This window comes from Cibotium barometz, chromosome 41 (genome assembly GCF_041138505.1).
Source record: "Cibotium barometz isolate CiBa-2024 chromosome 41, ASM4113850v1, whole genome shotgun sequence".
NCBI classification, from domain to species: Eukaryota; Viridiplantae; Streptophyta; class Polypodiopsida; order Cyatheales; family Cibotiaceae; genus Cibotium; species Cibotium barometz.
In genome coordinates, this window is record NC_141086.1 from 2,667,298 (window position 1) to 2,685,576 (window position 18,279).

Sequence of the window (18,279 nt, forward strand, 5' to 3'; positions counted from 1 at the left end):
GGCACGGAGTGGCACACAAACCCATCACCAGGCAAGATGGCCAAGGAGAGATTCTAGCGACTATGGATATGGGAGTGCCGACGTCACACGTCTACAGTGGGACCCAAGAGAGTGGACTTGGCATGACCCCGCTGATCTAGATGCCCCCTTCTTTGCATGTACAGCTCGGCTAGGCCGCAGGATCCAAATGCCAGAGATTGATGGCACCCCGACAGCAGAAGCACATTGGCAATAGTCATAGAGCCTCTCATAGTGCTTCCTCTCAGATTTTTGGAAGAGGCTCTGGGATAGTTTAGAAAGATCACCCTCTTTCTTTGGCTGATGGCACACAGGAGCTTGGCGATCGACACTTGGCTGGCAATTGGAGGTCGGCCAAGAGCTTGCCCGAGGTGCGGCCACCCTCATGAGTCTCAACGTCATTGTCTTTGGGATTGCCCAAAGGCTCAACAGATTTGGCAGTGGATTCTCCGCATCTTCACTATGGATCGTGCCTCGACCTAGATCATTACATGGGGCACTGTCGCTTGGGCCACAGAGACTGAGGTGGTCAGGGCTTACGAGGAGGATGGGGGAGGGCTAGCCCTTCAGCTCTCTCACCACCATATTTCAGCAGTACTAGTCACAGCCCCATCTACAGCCCACTGGCAACTAGGCTCATGCTAGAGATGGGAACTTTGCAATAGCATTGCAGCCTGGCACATTTGGTGAGCTACATGTAGCGAGGCCATTAAGGTACCCACACTCCTCCTACTGAGTCCACCAAGAGAATTTGGCCTGACATCATTCATACCCTCCGCAGTCAGTGGAGGAAGTTATAGGAAGGTTCTGACTGCAAGCGGAAGCGGCGGGAAGCTTTCTTGAGACTCTGCAGGCCTGGCCCTTTCCTCACACATCAAGGTGGTGACCCCACCTAGCTTTACAGACCACCTCTGAGGTGTCCCCCCCCACCTATGAGACAACCTTCTTCTCATAGAGAGGCCAGCTGAAGAAGTGTCTCTTCCCTTATGATCATTTGATTCCCGCCCCATACATGAGGCGAGTTTGTATCTAGCCCATTGTGGCTTTTTTTTCATTAAGTAATATAAGGATCTTTTTCCCATTAAAAAAAACACTTCTAGACTTTCAAGACACCCAAAATCTTCCGGGAGCTCCTCTAGCTCAGTGCAGTGATGCATGTCAAGCTCCGTAGCTTTTTCAGCTGCCCGAAGGAAGAAGGGAATTTCCTCATTGCTGAGCTCCTTGCAGAAAACTCTTCTAGACTTTCAAGATACCCAAAATCTTCCGGTAGCTCCTCCAGCTTATAGAGCACTCATACATGTCAAGCATCCACTGCTTTTTCAGAGCCCCCCCCGAAGGAAGAAGGAAGCTTCATGATTACTAATACCCTTGCACAAAACTCTTCTAGACTTTCAAGAGACCTAAAATCTTCTGGTAGCTCCTCCCACTAAAGGCACCCTCCCATGCCAATCTCCCGTAGATTTTTCAGCTGACCGAAGAAAAAAGGAAGCTTTGTGATTGATGAGCCCCTACAAACTCTTCTAGACTTTCAAGAAAACCAAAATCTTATGATAGCTCCTCCAGCTTAAGGCACCCTCCCATGGCAAGCTTCCGTAGCTTTTTCAGCTGCCCGAAGGAATCTTTGTGATTACTAATCCTCATGCCCGCATAAAACTCTTCTAGGCTTTCAAGGGACCCAAAATATTCCCGTAGCTCCTCCAACTCAGTGCAGTGATGCATGTCAAGCTCCAGTAGCTTTTTCAGCTGCCCAAAGGAAGAAGGGAGCTTCTTGATTGTTAAGCTCCTTGTAGAAAACTCTTCTAGACTTCCAAGATACCCAAAATCTTCTGGTAGCTCCTCCATCTTAGAGCATTCATACATGTCAAGCATCTGTAGCTTTTTCAGCCCCCGAAGGAAGAAGGAATCTGCGTGATTACTGAGCCCCTTGTAGAAAACTCTTCTAGGCTTTGAAAAGACCCAAAATCTTCTGGTAGCTCCTCCAGCTTAAGGCACCCTCCTGTGCCAAGCTTCCGTAGCTTTTTCAGTTGCTCGAATGAAGAAGGAAGCTTCGTGATTGAGGAGCCCCCTACAAACTCCCATAGTTTTTTCAGATCTCATTCATTCACATCTATCCCGATTCACATCACATCACATCTCATTCATTCACATCTATCCCAATTCACATCACATCACACCTCATCCATTCACATCACATCTCATCTATTCACATCTATCTCAATTCACATCACATCCATTCACATCTATCCCTGATTCACATCACATCCATTCACATCACATCTCATCCATTCACATCTATCCCGATTCACATCACATCTATTCACATCACATCTCATCCATTCACATCTATCCCTGATTCACATCTTATCTCATCCATTCACATCTATCGTGACTCACATCACATCACATCTCCTTCATTCATATCTACATATATTCACATCACATCACATTTCATCCTCATCCACATCCATTTACATTACATCACATCTTATCACATCCACATCCACATCCACATCCACATTCATTTACGGTAAAACCTAAATCTGTAAAGGATGTTAAGAAGCAGATTGTACCTAGCCTTAACCTGCATGAGGAGTTGTAGGACATTGACGGTATATTATTTTTTGATGCATATTTTAAGAAATTTTTTGGCAAAGAATGAGAAGGGTTTGTTTTTATTTATGAGAAAGGGAAAGAGTTATGGTATGGATGTTAGGAGATAAAGGCAAAGAGAAACAATGAAGCTGAATATTTCAACCTATGTTTGAGTCTTGAAGAATGCAAAAGAAGAGAAGTGAAACAGTTGATCATCAAAGGTGATGCCATGCTCATCATAAGGCAAGTACAAGGCACTTGGAAGGTCAATGAAGATGAGAGGAAATGCCAATTGTCAAAGGTAAGAAGGCTTCTTACCAGTTTTCAAGCTTTCCAAATATGGCATGTGTCCAGGAATGACAACAAAAGAGCCCATGAGTTATCAAGGAAAGTATTTACCAAAGATGTGCATGCTACAAAGTTCTAAGAGCCTTTGTAACAAGCTAGATAGTCACTTCAAAGAAAGAACTTTGATGATTCAAAGAGGAAATCAATTATCAAAGCCATGAGGTATGTTCCAATTGGTGATTGGCTTTATCACAAAGGGGGCTAATGGTGTTATGAGAATTCTATGTCATGATGAGATTCAGGATTTCATAAAGGCTTAGACACACAAGAACACATCTCCAAATAGGACATATATCTATTAGAACCTGCTACATACTCTAAGACTATGGAGTGACTAATTCAATGGGATGGAATAAGAGTTATTGTGTTCCGAGGATAAACTACAAGAGATGTACCAACAAATCCCCTCCACATTAAGAGTTTCATCGAGGTATGTTTGGGTTTATCTTAAAAAAAATTATGCCAGCTCTTAAAAAAAATTATGCCGGCTCCAAATAAGCAAAGGAAGTCAAGAAGAAGCTACAACCCCAACACTAGCTCTAACCAAGTGGACTAACATGCACTACTAGCAACCCTCTAGAACCCTCTCCATTCAAAATTGGAACAAATTCATCACCGTGATTTTGCAAAATCATGGATGTGAGCTGCTCATGTAAGTGATGGAGGGTGGACTCTGTTAAGTTGTAGTGCCTTGCAAAATCCGCAGTGGTGCGGGCGAGAGATTCCTCTGTTGTTTGGGCCCAAGTCATGGCCTTCTTGACGCAATCCTCTATGACTGTAAGCTCTTTATGGGTTGTCGAGGCTGTTGCATGGGCTTGGTTAACTTGTTGGTGGAGCAGCTCAGTTTTCCTAGAAATGGTCATGCCTAGCTACTCTGTTTGTTGATCGAGTTTTTTCTACAACTCCATAAATTGGATGTTTGTCTGGTATAACTCCTAAGAGATTGCTCTCTCCTAGGCTTTGGCTAATAACATTTCTCTCTTTGAAATTTGTGCCACTTCCTACTATCGAGAGATGTAGTCTGTCATTTGTTGGATGAGCTCCCGGGCCATATTAGCAAAACCCTAGGAAAAATTGGGGACGTCTCCTCGGGCCGCATGGATGCTTTTTGCATAATTCTGGCTAGAGCTGAAACTGCCAACACGGGCCCAACGAAGAGTGTTGATGGTATTTTGGGTGTCATTGGGAGATGAGAGCCCGGCCTGATCATGAGGTGGCATGTTTGGGATGGGATCTTATAAAGACTTATGTTAAGGAATTCTTGCCTTTGGTGATCCTCTTCCTCTTTTGCAGCCTTCTTGGTGGCTTCTACAGGTTCAATGAAAGAAATCTCTTCCTCTGTGGGCCTGGGGCTTAGTGTGTGAGACCCCACTGCCCCCTCCGCGCACCGGATTCCCGGTTGCTAGCAGCGAAAGTAGCTTCCTCTTGCGCAGGGAAGGGTTTCCCACTTGGGGCCTCGCCCCCTCGAATGTCCGGGCACGAGACTAATCTGGTGGTCATTCCGAAATCGAAACCGGGGAAAATTTCCTTGCACGAAAAATGAAGACGATTCCACCTTTTTTGATTTTCTTAATGAATTTTCTAACGGGGTCAAGAGAACTAAACTATCCTTCACCTGATTAAACCAGAAAGAAGGAAAACTGTTATAGACTTAACTTGAAGAAATCAACTCTTTTTCTAACCGAAATCAAGCACACAGCCGTTGATCTAATCATTTGAGAAAGTCTTCAAGTTTTTATTTAACTACTTGAGTTTCTAAGCTTATTCCTATTATTCAATTTCATTATTAAAACTCCACTGATTCTAGCCTAACCCCATCCGGCCCATGGGTTAGCCATCACCCAACCACTGGGATTGGTATAACCAGACAATTACTCAACCACCCATAATTGAATGCCTTTCTTGACTTTTGCTTTCGAATACAGATACGCACACACTCCTCTTTAAAACTTTAACTTATAAAACAATCCATTTACAAAACAATTATGGTTTACAGACATCAGAACTCAAAAATTTCATCCAGTCCCTTGTTTCTTAAAAAAAACAATATCACTCTGAACTCTCCGTTTTGAGACCAGCAGCAACGAGATCCATAACAATTTACAATAATCATTTGTCCATCATATAATCTTCCGCGACATACGCATGGGTGTCCTAGGCACCGCGAGCCCGTGCATCGGTCAGAACCCTCCAGGATCCTCCTTAGGTGTCCTGGCACTTCACTCAGGGACCGCTTCGTCGGCCCTCGTCCATCATACCGGAAGCGTACCATTTTAACCGTATCGAGGCTGGTCAAGACCTGGGCAGGTTTTGCCGCGTGAGCTATCCTTTAAACACTTCCCCGCCAGCTGTTACAACCAAACTTCCCTTAGAAAAAACACATACCAAATGCTCCCTCCAGCATTCTGGCGTAAGACAGTCCTTTAAGAAAACAGGGTTTCTATGCAAGTTTTCAGTTTGATTTTCTTTTGAAAACAATGAGTATATCTTAAATCAGTATCCCCAAAACTTCTTGATCGTAATTCTGAATTCCATAACAAAATTCCTTAAATTTTGTAACTTGATCCACAGATCAATTCGAAGGGTCTCAAACTTAGTTTCAAATTTGGCCAGAGATTTGAGAATATTTTTCTGAACTGGTCACATCTTCTGAACTGGTCACATCTTCTTTCCTCAAAACTGATGAAAGAGTTTGGTCTTGGTCATAGTTTGATTCAGGATTCGAGTCTAATAAGATTTTTCCTAAACTATCTTTCTCAAAAAGGGTAATATTTCAGTTACTATTTTACTGAATTTTATTCATTGAATATTCACTTAACTGATTTCTAAATTAATCACAAATTTTGATGAGGAATAAATTAATCATTTATCTGAATATTTTGACTTTGATAGATTTTTTAAATTTTTTCTTTACAATCTGAGTAAATATAAAACAATAGAAATTTCTCTCTCAGAGTATTTACTTATTCCTTTATCAAATACTCTTAGAAATTAAACATAGAATTAAAGAGAATTTTGATTTTGATATAAAAATTCTTTATGCATCTATTTATGTATAAAATCATCTTCAATAAGAATAACACTTTTAAAATAAAGAGAAATTCTTTATGCATCTACTTATGCATAAAATCAATTTTAATAGGAATAACACTTTTGTAATAAATTTTTTTTCATTATGCATCTTTCTATGCATAGAAATCAAATTTAATGAAAATAACACTTTTATATATATAAAAAATTTATTATACATCTTTCTATGCATAAAAATTAAATTTAATAAAAATAACACTTTTATAATAAAAATTAATTTTCAATATGCATCTTTCTATGCATAGAAATTAAATTCAATGAAATTAACACTTTTATAATTTGAAAAAATTTAATATACATAAAAATTAATTTCAATAAAATTAACACTTTTAAATAAAAATATTTTTATTATGCATATTTTTATGCATAGAGATTAAATTCAATGAAAATAAAACTTTTATAATAAAATAATTTTTATTATGCATCTTTCTATGCATAAAAATTAAATTCAATAAAAATAACACCTTTATAATAAAAAAATTATTATGCATCTTTCTATACATAGAAATTAAATTCAATGAAAACAACACTTTTATAATAAAAAGATTTTCATTATGCATCTTTCTATGCATAGAAGTTAAATTTCATAATTAATATCAATGATATCCAGGCATATTCATAGGTGAATAAGTAAATAAGAATATTTCTTTTAGAATGCACAAACGATGAAAATTACTCTTTTGGAATAACATAAAAATAAACTCTTTTTTATAAAATTCAAGAAAATTTTACTATAACCTCCTTTGTATGACTTATCATTTCTCAATTTTTAGCATTCTATTTTTAATTTAAATTAAATCCAATTAGATATAAAGCACTCTAATCTACACAATTTTTAATTTTCAAGAGAGTAAATAATAAGAAAAGTTTAATCAATATATTTGTTAATCATTCTAGGATGAAGAAAGGATGAATTATATAAGGAAGAGAAGGGGATAACCTTTTCATCAAGGCATAGCATCAGAATTTACTTTAATGAACTATAAAAAATAAAAAAATAAAAAAATTATAGATTTAAAATTAAAAAGTAAGAAAAATTTTAGCTTACATGGAGTTTGTAAGATTTCCTTTGGCTTGAGGGATTGAGGGTTCTACTCTTGTTTGGATCAAGAGTGGCCACCAATTACTTTGGAGAGGATTAATTCAAAAACAATTGAATTATCAAGAGAATTGGGTAGGAGTAGAGTAACAGTGCATAAACACTATTAAGATTTTACAAAAGGAGAGGCTTCTATTTATAAGAAAAAGTGAGCCTCAAACCAAGCAAACTGGTTCTAAAATTTTTCAGATCAGTTTGATCAATTTTTGACCATTTTTGGACCAGTTCAGCTTACTTTTTACATCACATTCACTCACATCACATCTCATTTATTTTACCACATCTCATTCATTCACATCTATCCCAATTCACATCCCATTACATCTCATTCATTTACATCTATCCCGATTCACATCCCATCACATCACATTCATTCATATCCATCATATTCACATTCATTCAAATCCATCATATTCACATTCATTCATATTCATCACATTCACATTCATTCATATTCATCACATCCACATTCATATATATTTATGACACATCACATCTCTTTCCATCACATCACATTCTTTCACGTACACATCTATATCCATTCTTTCACATACTCATTCACATCAATTCTTTCACATATACATTGACATCCATTCTTCACTTATACATTTACATCCATTTTCATCACATATCATCCACTCATATCCCATATCATTTATTTACATCCTGATTCACATCACATTTATTCACCTCACATCTCATCACCTCTATTCACATCACATCCATCCATCCATTCATTCCTATCTATCTGAATCACATCTTATCTCATCACATCTATTCACCTCACATTCTCATCACCTCTATTCATCTTATCTCATCACATCTATTCATCTCACATTCTCATCACCTCTATTCACACCACATCCATCCATCCATTCATCATCTATCTGATTCACATCACATCTATTCACCTCTCATTCTCATCACCTCTTTTCACATCACATCCATCCATCCATTCATTCACATCTATCTAATTCACATCACATCTCATCATATATTTACCTCTCATTCTCATCACCTCTATTCATCACTTCTATCTAATCATCTATCTGATTCACATCTATTCACCTCATATTCTCATCACTTCTATTCACATCACATTTATCTAATCATCTATCTGATTCACATCTTATCTCATCACATCTATTCGCCTCATATCTCATCACCTCTATTCACATCACACCCATCCATCCAATCATCTATCTGATTCACATCTTATCTCATCACATTTATTCGCCTCACATCTCATCACCTCTATTCACATCACACCCATCCATCCAATCATCTATCTGATTCACATCTTATCTCATCACATCTATCGCCTCATATCTCATCACCTCTATTCACATCACCCATTCATCCAATCATCTATCTGATTCACATCTTATCTCATCACATCTATTCGCCTCATATTCTTATCACTTCTATTCACAGAATTTAAACATAGAATTTAAGAGGATTCTAATTTTTTATATAAAGATTCTTTACGCATCTATTTATGCATAATTCAAATTTAAGAAAAATAACACTTTTAAAATAAAATTAAATTCTTTATGCATCTTCTTATGCATAAATTCAATTTTAATGAGAATAACACTTTTGAAATAAAAAAAATCTTTTATGCATCTTCCTATGCATAAATTCAATTTTAATGAGAATAACAATTTTGAAATGAAAAAAAAATCTTTTATGCATCCTTCTATGCATAAATTCAATTTTAATGAGAATGACACTTTTGAAATGAAAATAAATCTTTTATACATCTTTCTATGCAAAAATTCAATTTTAATGAGAATGACACTTTTGAAATAAAAATAAATCTTTTATGCATCTTCCTATGCAAAAACTCAATTTTAATGAGAATGACACTTTTGAAATAAAAATAAATCTTTTATGTATCTTCCTATGCATAAATTCAATTTTAATGAGAATGACACTTTTGAAATAAAAATAAATCTTTTATGCGTCTTCCTATACATGAATTCAATTTTAATGAGAATGACACTTTTGAAATGAAAATAAATCTTTTATGCATCTTTCTCTGCATGAATTCAATTTTAATGAGAATGACACTTTTTAAATGAAAATAAATCTTTCATGAATCTTCCTATGCATAAATTCAATTTTAATGAGAATGACACTTTTGAAATGAAACTAAATCTTTTATGCATCTTCCTATGCATAAATTAAATTTTAATGAGAATAACACTTTTGAAATAAAAATAAATCTTTTAGAGTGCACAAACGGAAGAAATTACTCATTTAGAATAACCTAATGATAAACTTTAGTTCCACAAAATTTAAATTTTTTTTACCATAACCTCCTTTGTATGACTGACCACTTCTCAATTTTAACATTCAATTTATAACTTGAATTAATCCAATTTGAATTCTAATATCTCTAACGTACTCCATTTTCTAAAAATCAAGAGAGTAAACAATGAAAAGAGTTTAATCAATCATTTAATTAAATTTTCTAAGATTAAGAAGGACTGAATCGTAAAGAAGAGAAAGGGGTGACCTTTCCATCAAGGCATAGCATCAGATTTTAACTCTTTACAAAGCATAAAATTTAAGAAAATCATAGATTTAAAATTCACAATAAGTAAAGAATTAAGCTTACATGGAGCTTGTAATCTTTCCTTTGGCTTGAGGGATTGAGGGTTCTACTCTTTTTTGTAGCAAGAGTGACTACCAAATTTACTTGGAGAGGATTAGGCCAAAAAAACATTTGAATTATCAAGAAATTCAATGTTAAATGGCTCATGATAGAAGTAGAGTAATAGTGCGTAAACACCATTTAGCTTTTACAAAAGGAGAGGCTTCTATTTATAGGAAAAAATGAGCCTCTATCCAAGAAAACTGATTCTAGAATTTTCCAGATTAGTTTGGTTAATTTTTGACCATTTTTGGATCAGTTTAGCTTACTTTTTGGATCTAGTTGAAAGAGGAGAGAGGAGAGATGAAAATATCTCATTATTTGTGTCAGTGAGTTTAAAACTTATCCACACATGTGAAATAGGCGCCTCCTTCATGAGAAAAATTTCCCACACTACTGAGGTGTCAAAAATGCATCATTTCCTCTAAATATCTCTTCTTTTTTAACTAATAAACCTTGTCCTTAGTCAACTCTTCATCTTATGTGAGCATTTACTCATTTTTGGGAGATTTTCTTTTATTCTTCAATTTATCTCCTCCCTACATTTGGATTAATCTTATTGGTTCATAGGAACCTTAATTCAAAATTTTCAACAAATGTGGACCCTCATGCTAAGGTCCTTTTTACCTATTTTCAAATAATTCCAATTGCACATTGGAAAGTTCTTTTTGAATTTCTGTTTCAGGGGAAACCATTTTAGACACTAGGAGGATATTTATATCCAAAAATATCTCAATTTTGAATTACCTCTCTAGATATTTTCTCTCTCTAGGCCAAAACAAGGTAAAACAAGATCTCTTTTTTATTTCAGAGGAGAATAATTATAAGATCAGAAGGGGAGGTTCTTACACCTGCACACCTCAAAAGCTGGAAGGAGGAATCTTACATCCTACCCCGCTTTAAAAATGCGAGATGTCCTCATCCTTGCAAAATTAGAGGATAACTCTTTTCCTTAAGATTCAACTGATTTTGAGGTTCCTTATAGTCTGGTGAACCCAACAGAATCCTGGGATAAAGATCCCTTATATAGAACTCATCATCAGATAACAATTCACTCAGATCATATCATTCAAATCCTTATACAAGAATGGTATATTAGACCAAATTTTCTATCTGAACAGCCCTCCATGAAAATTTTCAATTATACAGATTTTTAATTTGACATCCCTTAACTTGATCTACTGGGTCAAGTGTTAACAACATCAATCTGTCAGCACAATCCACTAATCTCATAGTGATTTGCTGAAGTCATTAACGTCAATGCAGTTATGAACATCATCACAAGAAATTCATGGCTGAGGATAGAGGCAGAGTAACAGTGCATAGACACCATTTAGCTTTTACAAAGGGAGAGGCTTGTATTTATAGGAAAAAATGAGTCTCTAACCAAGAAAACTGATTCTAGAATTTTTCAGATCAATTTGGTCAATTTTTGACCATTTTTGTGTCAGTTTAGCTTACTTTTTTGATCTAGTTGAAACAAGAGAGAGGAGAGATGAAAAGATCTCATTATTTGTGAGTTTAAAACTCATCCACATGTGAAATAGACGCCTCCTTCATGAGGAGAATTCCCCACAGTGAGGTGTCAAAAATGTATCATTTTCTCTAAATATCTCTTCTTTTTTAACTAATAAACCTTGTCCTTAGTCAACTCTTTATCTTATGTGAGTATTTACTCATTTTTGGACGATTTTCTTTTATTCTTCAATTTATCTCCTCCCTACATTTGGATTAATCTTATTGATCCATAGAAACCTTAATTCAAAATTTTCAAAAAATGTGGACCCTCAGGCTAAGGTCCTTTTTACCTATTTTCAAATAATTTCAATTGCATATTGAAAAGTTCTTTTTGAATTTCTATTTCAAGAAAAACCATTGTAAACACTAGAAGGATTTTTATATTTAAAAATATCTCAATTTTGAATTACCTCTCTAGATATTTTCTCTCTAGACCAAAACATGGTAAAATAAGATCTTTCTTTTATTTCAGAGAAGGGAATAATTATAAGATCAGAAGGGGAGGTTCTTACACCTGCACACCTCAAAAGCTGGAGGGAGGAATCTTACATCCCACCCCGCTTTAAAAATGCGAGATGTCCTCATCTCGCAAAATTAGAGAATAACTCTTTTCCTTAAGATTCAACTGATTCTGAGGTTCCTTATAGTCTAGTGAACCCAACAGAATCCTGAGATAAAGATCCCTTATATAGAACTCATCATTAGATAACAATTCACTCAGATCATATCATTCAAATCCTTATCACAAGAATGGTCTATTAGATCGAATTTTCTATCTGAACAGTCCTCCATGGAAATTTTTAATTATACAGATTTTTAATTTGACATCCCTTAACTTGATCTACTTGGTCAAGTATTAACAGCAACAATCTGTCAGCACAATCCACTAATCTCATAGTGATAAGCTGAAGTCATTAACGTCATTGCAGTTATGAACATCATCACAAGAAATTCAATGTTAAATGGCTCGACAGAGACAGAGTAACAGTGCATAGACACCACTTAGCTTTTACAAAGGGAGAGGCTTCTATTTATAGAAAAAAATGAGCCTCTAACCAAGCAAACTGATTCTAGAATTTTCCAGATCAGTTTGGTCAATTTTTGACCATTTTTGGGTCAATTTTTTTGGATCTAGTTGAAACAAGAGAGAGGAGAGATAAAAATATCTCATTATTTGTGAGTTTAAAACTCATCTACACATGTGAAATAGGCGCCTCCTTTATGAGGAAAATTCTCCACAGGTGTCAAAAATGCATCATTTCCTCTAAATATCTCTTCTTTTTTTAACTAATAAACCTTGTCCTTAATCAACTCTTCATCTTATGTGAGCATTTACTCATTTTTGGGAGATTTTTTTTTTATTCGTCAATTTATCTCCTCTCTACATTTGAATTAATCTTATTGGTCCATAGGAACCTTAATTCAAAATTTTCAAAAAATGTGGACCCTCAGGCTAAGGTCCTTTTTACCTATTTTCAAATAATTTCAATTGCACATATTGGAAAGTTCTTTTTGAATTTCTATTTCAAGGGAAACCCTCAGGCGGCTAAGGTCCCTTTACCTATTTTCAAATAATTCCAATTGTACATTGGAAAGTTCTTTTTGAATTTCTATTTCAAGAAAAACCATTGTAGACACTAGGAGGATTTTTATATAATTTAAAAATATCTCATATTTTGAATTACCTCCCTCTAGATATTTTCTCTCTCTAGATCAAAACATGGTAAAACAAGATCTTTCTTTTATTTCAGAGAGGGGAATAATTATAAGATCAGAAGAGGAGGTTCTTACACCTGCACACCTCAAAAGCTGGAGGAAGGAATCTTACATCCTATCCCGCTTTAAAAATGCGAGATGACCTCATCTCGCAAAATTAGAGGATAACTCTTTTCCTTAAGATTCAACTGATTCTTAGGTTCCTTATAGTCTAGTGAACCCAACAGAATCCTGGGATAAAGATCTCTTATATAGAACTCATCATCAGATAACAATTCACTCAGATCATATCATTCAAATCCTTATCACAAGAATGGTCTATTAAACCGAATTTTCTATCTGAACAGTCCTCCATGAAAATTTTCAATTATACACATTTTTAATTTGACATCCCTTAACTTGATCTACTGGGTCAAGTGTTAACGCGACACTAATCTGTCAGCACAATCCACTAATCTCATAGTGATTTGCTGAAGTCATTAACATCATTGCAGTTATGAACATCATAGGGACTCGTCCCATTCATCCTCGTGGTTTTGCTCAACTTATTACATTTCAACCAAAATTCAAGAATCATCATTTCTCAATCAGAATCTAAATCAACTCATCAGTTCTCAACCATAATTTAAAAATCATATCAACCACATTCGAATTCATCATTTGGATAGCATTTATGCTTATAATTTCAAGTCTTAGATTTACTCGTATATACTGCCACAATAAAGAGCTGCAATTATACCCTCGATATATACGGGTAGTCACGATCCTTGAAATTATAAGGTAAATACCATCATGTCTAGGCCTCAAGCAAGCCAGGGATTCCATGCAATTGCGGTACTTCCATCTGAAGACCCAATTACTAATTTATAAATTTCAATCTAAATAACAATTTGTATGAATTTTATCACGCAATTACAATCTTTTATTGCTTCTTTATAAATTTTTGACATTTTTGGCTTCTCGGTTGATCCTCATTAGCCAATTCGCTCTGATACCAGCTGTAAGGTCTCTGTCCCCACCACGCAGCAACGAATTCAGGGGTGCTAGCAACGGAAGTAGCACTTCTTGCGCGAGGTAGAGTCCCACACTCGGGGTCTCTCGTCCACCATGGATATTCGGACAAGAGACTAATCCATCGGTTCTTCCGAACCCGAAAAAACTTTCCTTGTGCCGCCCAAAAAGCACGGGCGATTCCTCCAAGATAACTTTTCTCTAACGTAGTCAAAAGCCTTAACTAACAGAACTGATCTGACCGAACCCGTAAGTCCCATAGTCAGATCAGAGAAAAGATTGCACTTGGATCATAGAGACCAATGCTTTTTTCCTCATTGAGAGACACAGCCGTTGATTCTTTTTCATAGAACAATTTTTATCCAGGATTTACTTTATCTATCGTACCATAACAGAATTGAGTCTCAATTTAGGGATCCATCAGTCCAGCCTAACCCCATCCAGTCCCGTGGGTTAGCCAACCGTCCAACCACTGTAGTGATGGGATCCAATTAAGAGTTTGGTTAGGTTTTGTCCCGGGTACCAAAGAAAAGAGTTTCCAGGTCTCCTAACTGGATATTCATATAAACTTAAAACTAGTCACACCACTTACACACCCAATATGAAATTACCTTTTTCTTAGCATCAGCTATCTTTAAAAACAATGAAACCATTGTGTCACTCACTGATCATAATCCTCAAAATCTCCGATTGAATCCTTATTTCCAATCATTCCTTCATCAATGTACCTATGGCATCATTGACAACCAGAACACTCACCACCTGTCCACTCAGGGACCTTTTCAATAGTTCCTAGCTCATAGTAACCGGTAATATATTCATATCAAAATAGAATCTCTGTTGAAGATCAGCAAGATCAACCAACAGATCCATATAAAAGAGCCATGGACTCATCCGTTGAGGACCAGCAAGGTCAATCAACCAGATCCATGCCTGAATTTAGAAAACAACTCTTACTCCTTGTTCCAATATCTTCCCCGATGTACGCGTGGGTATCGTCGACGACCCATAGCCCGAGCATCGTATGGTCAGCACCCTCTAGGATCCTTCGCAGGTGACCTAGCGCTTCACTCATAGGCCGCTTCTTTAGTTCCTCATCCACCGCACCGCAAGCTCACCATTTTAATCGAACCGATACTGTTCAAGACCTCGACCGACCTTGCTACGTGAGACGTCCTCCATTGACTCTCCGTCAACTGTTGCAACTTTATCAGATTAGGTCTCCACAACCTCATTCACAAGACGATCAAAATGCTTCTCCAACATTCTTGATATCAAACAGTCATTTAAAAACAATTCAAAAATATAGTTTCTATAATAAACGAACTCTCGTCTTTTCACATTACTCCACATCAAACCACATTAATTAATTCTACAACTATTTCATAAGTATTCCTATTCTCATCCAATCACATCATTTTCATCTCATCACATCTTTGCTCAATTTATCCTCATCAGATCTCATCCACTCGCATCTACCCATATCCACATCTCATCACATCACATTCATTCACATCTCATCCATTCAGACCACATCACATTCACATCACATCTCATTTATTTTACCACATCTCATTCATTCACATCTATCCCGATTCACATCACATTCATTCATATCCATCATATTCATATTTATTCAAATCCATCATATTCACATTCATTCATATTCATCACATTCACATTCATATATATTTATGACACATCACATCTCTTTCTATCACATCACATTCTCACATACACATCTATATTCATTCTTTCACATACTCATTCACATCAATTCTTTCACATATACATTCACATCCATTCATCACTTATACATTTATATTCATTTTCATCATATCATCCACTCATATCTCATATCATTCATTTACATCCTGATTCACATCACATCTATTCACCTCTATTCACCTCACATCTCATCACCTCTATTCACATCACATCCTGATTCTTATCACCTCTATTCACATCACATCCATCCATCTATTCATTCCCATCTATCTAAATCACATCTTATCTCATCACATCTGTTTACCTCACATTCTCATCACCTCTATTCACACATCCATCCATCCATTCATCATCTATCTGATTCATATCACATCTCATCACATCTATTCACCTCTCATTCTCATCATCTCTATTCACATCACATCCATCCATCCATTCATTCACATCTATCTAATTCACATCACATCTCATCGCACCTATTTACCTCTCATTCTCATCACCTCTATTCACATCATATCCATCCATCCATTCATTCACATCTATCTAATTCACATCACATCTCATTACATCTATTCACCTCATATTCTCATCACTTCTATTCACATCACATCTATCCAATCATCTATCTGATTCACATCTTATCTCATCACATCTATTCACCTCACATCTCATCACCTCTATTCACATCACTCATCCATCACTCATCTATCTGATTCATATCTTATCTCATCACATCTATTCACCTCACATCTCATCACCTCTATTCACATCACACCCATCCATCCAATCATCTATCTGATTCACATCTTATCTCATTACATCTATTTGCCTATCATCTTATCACCTCAATTCACATCACCTATCCATCCAATCATCTATCTGATTCTCACATCTTATGTCATCATATCTATTCGCCTCACATCTCATCACCTCTATTCACATCACATCCATCCATCCAATCATCTAGCTGATTCACATCTTATCTCATCACATCTATTCGCCTCATATTCTCATCACTTCTATTCACAAAATTAAAACATAGAATTTAAGAGGATTCTAATTTTTGATATAAAGATTCTTTACGTATCTATTTATGCATAATTTAAATTTAAAAAAATAACACTTTTGAAATAAAATTAAATCCTTTATGCATATTTCTATGCATAAATTCAATTTTAATGACTAACACTTTTGAAATAAAAATAAATATTTTATGCATAAATTTAATTTTAATGAGTAACACTTTTGAAATAAAAATAAATCTTTTATGCACCAACCTATGCATAAATTCAGTTTTAATGAAAATGATACTTTTCAAATGAAAATAAATTTTTTATTCATCTTTCTATGCATAAGTTCAATTTTAATGAGAATGACACTTTTCAAATGAAAATAAATCTTTTATGCATCTTCTTATGCATAAGTTCAATTTTAATGAGAATAACACTTTTGAAATGAAAATAAATCTTTTATGTCTCTTTTTATGCATAAATTCAATTTTAATGAGAATGACACTTTTGAAATAAAAATAAATCTTTTATGCATCTTCCTATACATAAATTCAATTTTAATGAGAATGGCACTTTTAAAATGAAACTAAATCTTTTATGCATCTTCCTATGCATAAATTCAATTTTAAAGAATAACACTTTTGAAATAAAAATAAATCTTTTAGAGTGCACAAACGGAAGGAATTACTCTTTTAGAATCAATTTTAACATTCAATTTATGACTTGAATTAATCCAATTTGAATTCTAATATCTCTAATCTACTCTATTTTCTAAAAATAAAGAGATTTAACAATGAAAAGAGTTTAATCAATCAATTAATTAAACTTTGAAGAAGGGCTGAATTGTAAAGAAGAGAAGGAGTGGCCTTTCCATCAAGGCATAGCATCAGATTTTAATTCAAACATTTACAAAGCATAAAATTCAAAGGAAGAAGGAAGCTTCTTGATTGCTGAGCCCCTTACACAAAACTCTTCTAGACTTTAAAGAGACCCAAAATCTTATGGTAGCTCCTCCAGCTTAAGGCACCCTCCCATGCAAAGGTTCCGTAGCTTATTCAGCTGCCCGAAGCTTCATGATTGATGAGTCCCCTACATCAAACTCTACTGAGCCCTCCCCCATCAAACTCTTCTACACCTTCAAGAGACCCAAAATCCCCTGGTAGCTACTCCAGATTAAGGCACCCTTCCATGCCAAGCTTCCGTAGCTTTTTCAGCTTCCCAAAGGAACAAGGAAGCTTCGTGATTGTTGATTCATCTGCATAAAACTCTTCTAGACTTTCAAGAGACTCAAAATCTTCCGGTGGCTCCTCCAGCTCAGTGCACACTTGCATGCCAAGCTTCCGTAGCTTTTTCAGCTGCCCCGAGGAAGAAGGACGCTTCATGATTGCTGATCAACCTACATCTCTTCTAGACTTTCAAGAGACAAAATCTTCCGGTAGCTCCTCCAGATTAAGGCACCCTGCCATGACAAGCTTTCGTAGCTTATTCAG

General features: G+C 35.7%; 1 protein-coding gene across 3 annotated transcripts in view; it reads right to left on the reverse strand.

The window, feature by feature from the left end:
* Positions 1 to 15,101: 15,101 nt before the first annotated feature.
* Positions 15,102 to 18,279, reverse strand: part of LOC147614597 (disease resistance protein RML1B-like) — a 106,169-nt gene continuing 102,991 nt past the window's right edge. For 2 of the 3 annotated variants that reach the window (XR_015262927.1, XM_086779865.1), the window contains exon 3: positions 17,638 to 18,248. The gene's annotated coding sequence lies outside the window, so the exon portion shown is untranslated. Of the gene's footprint in view, positions 15,248 to 17,637; positions 18,249 to 18,279 lie in introns of those variants that run through there. The other variant, XM_086779867.1, reaches the window with a different exon arrangement.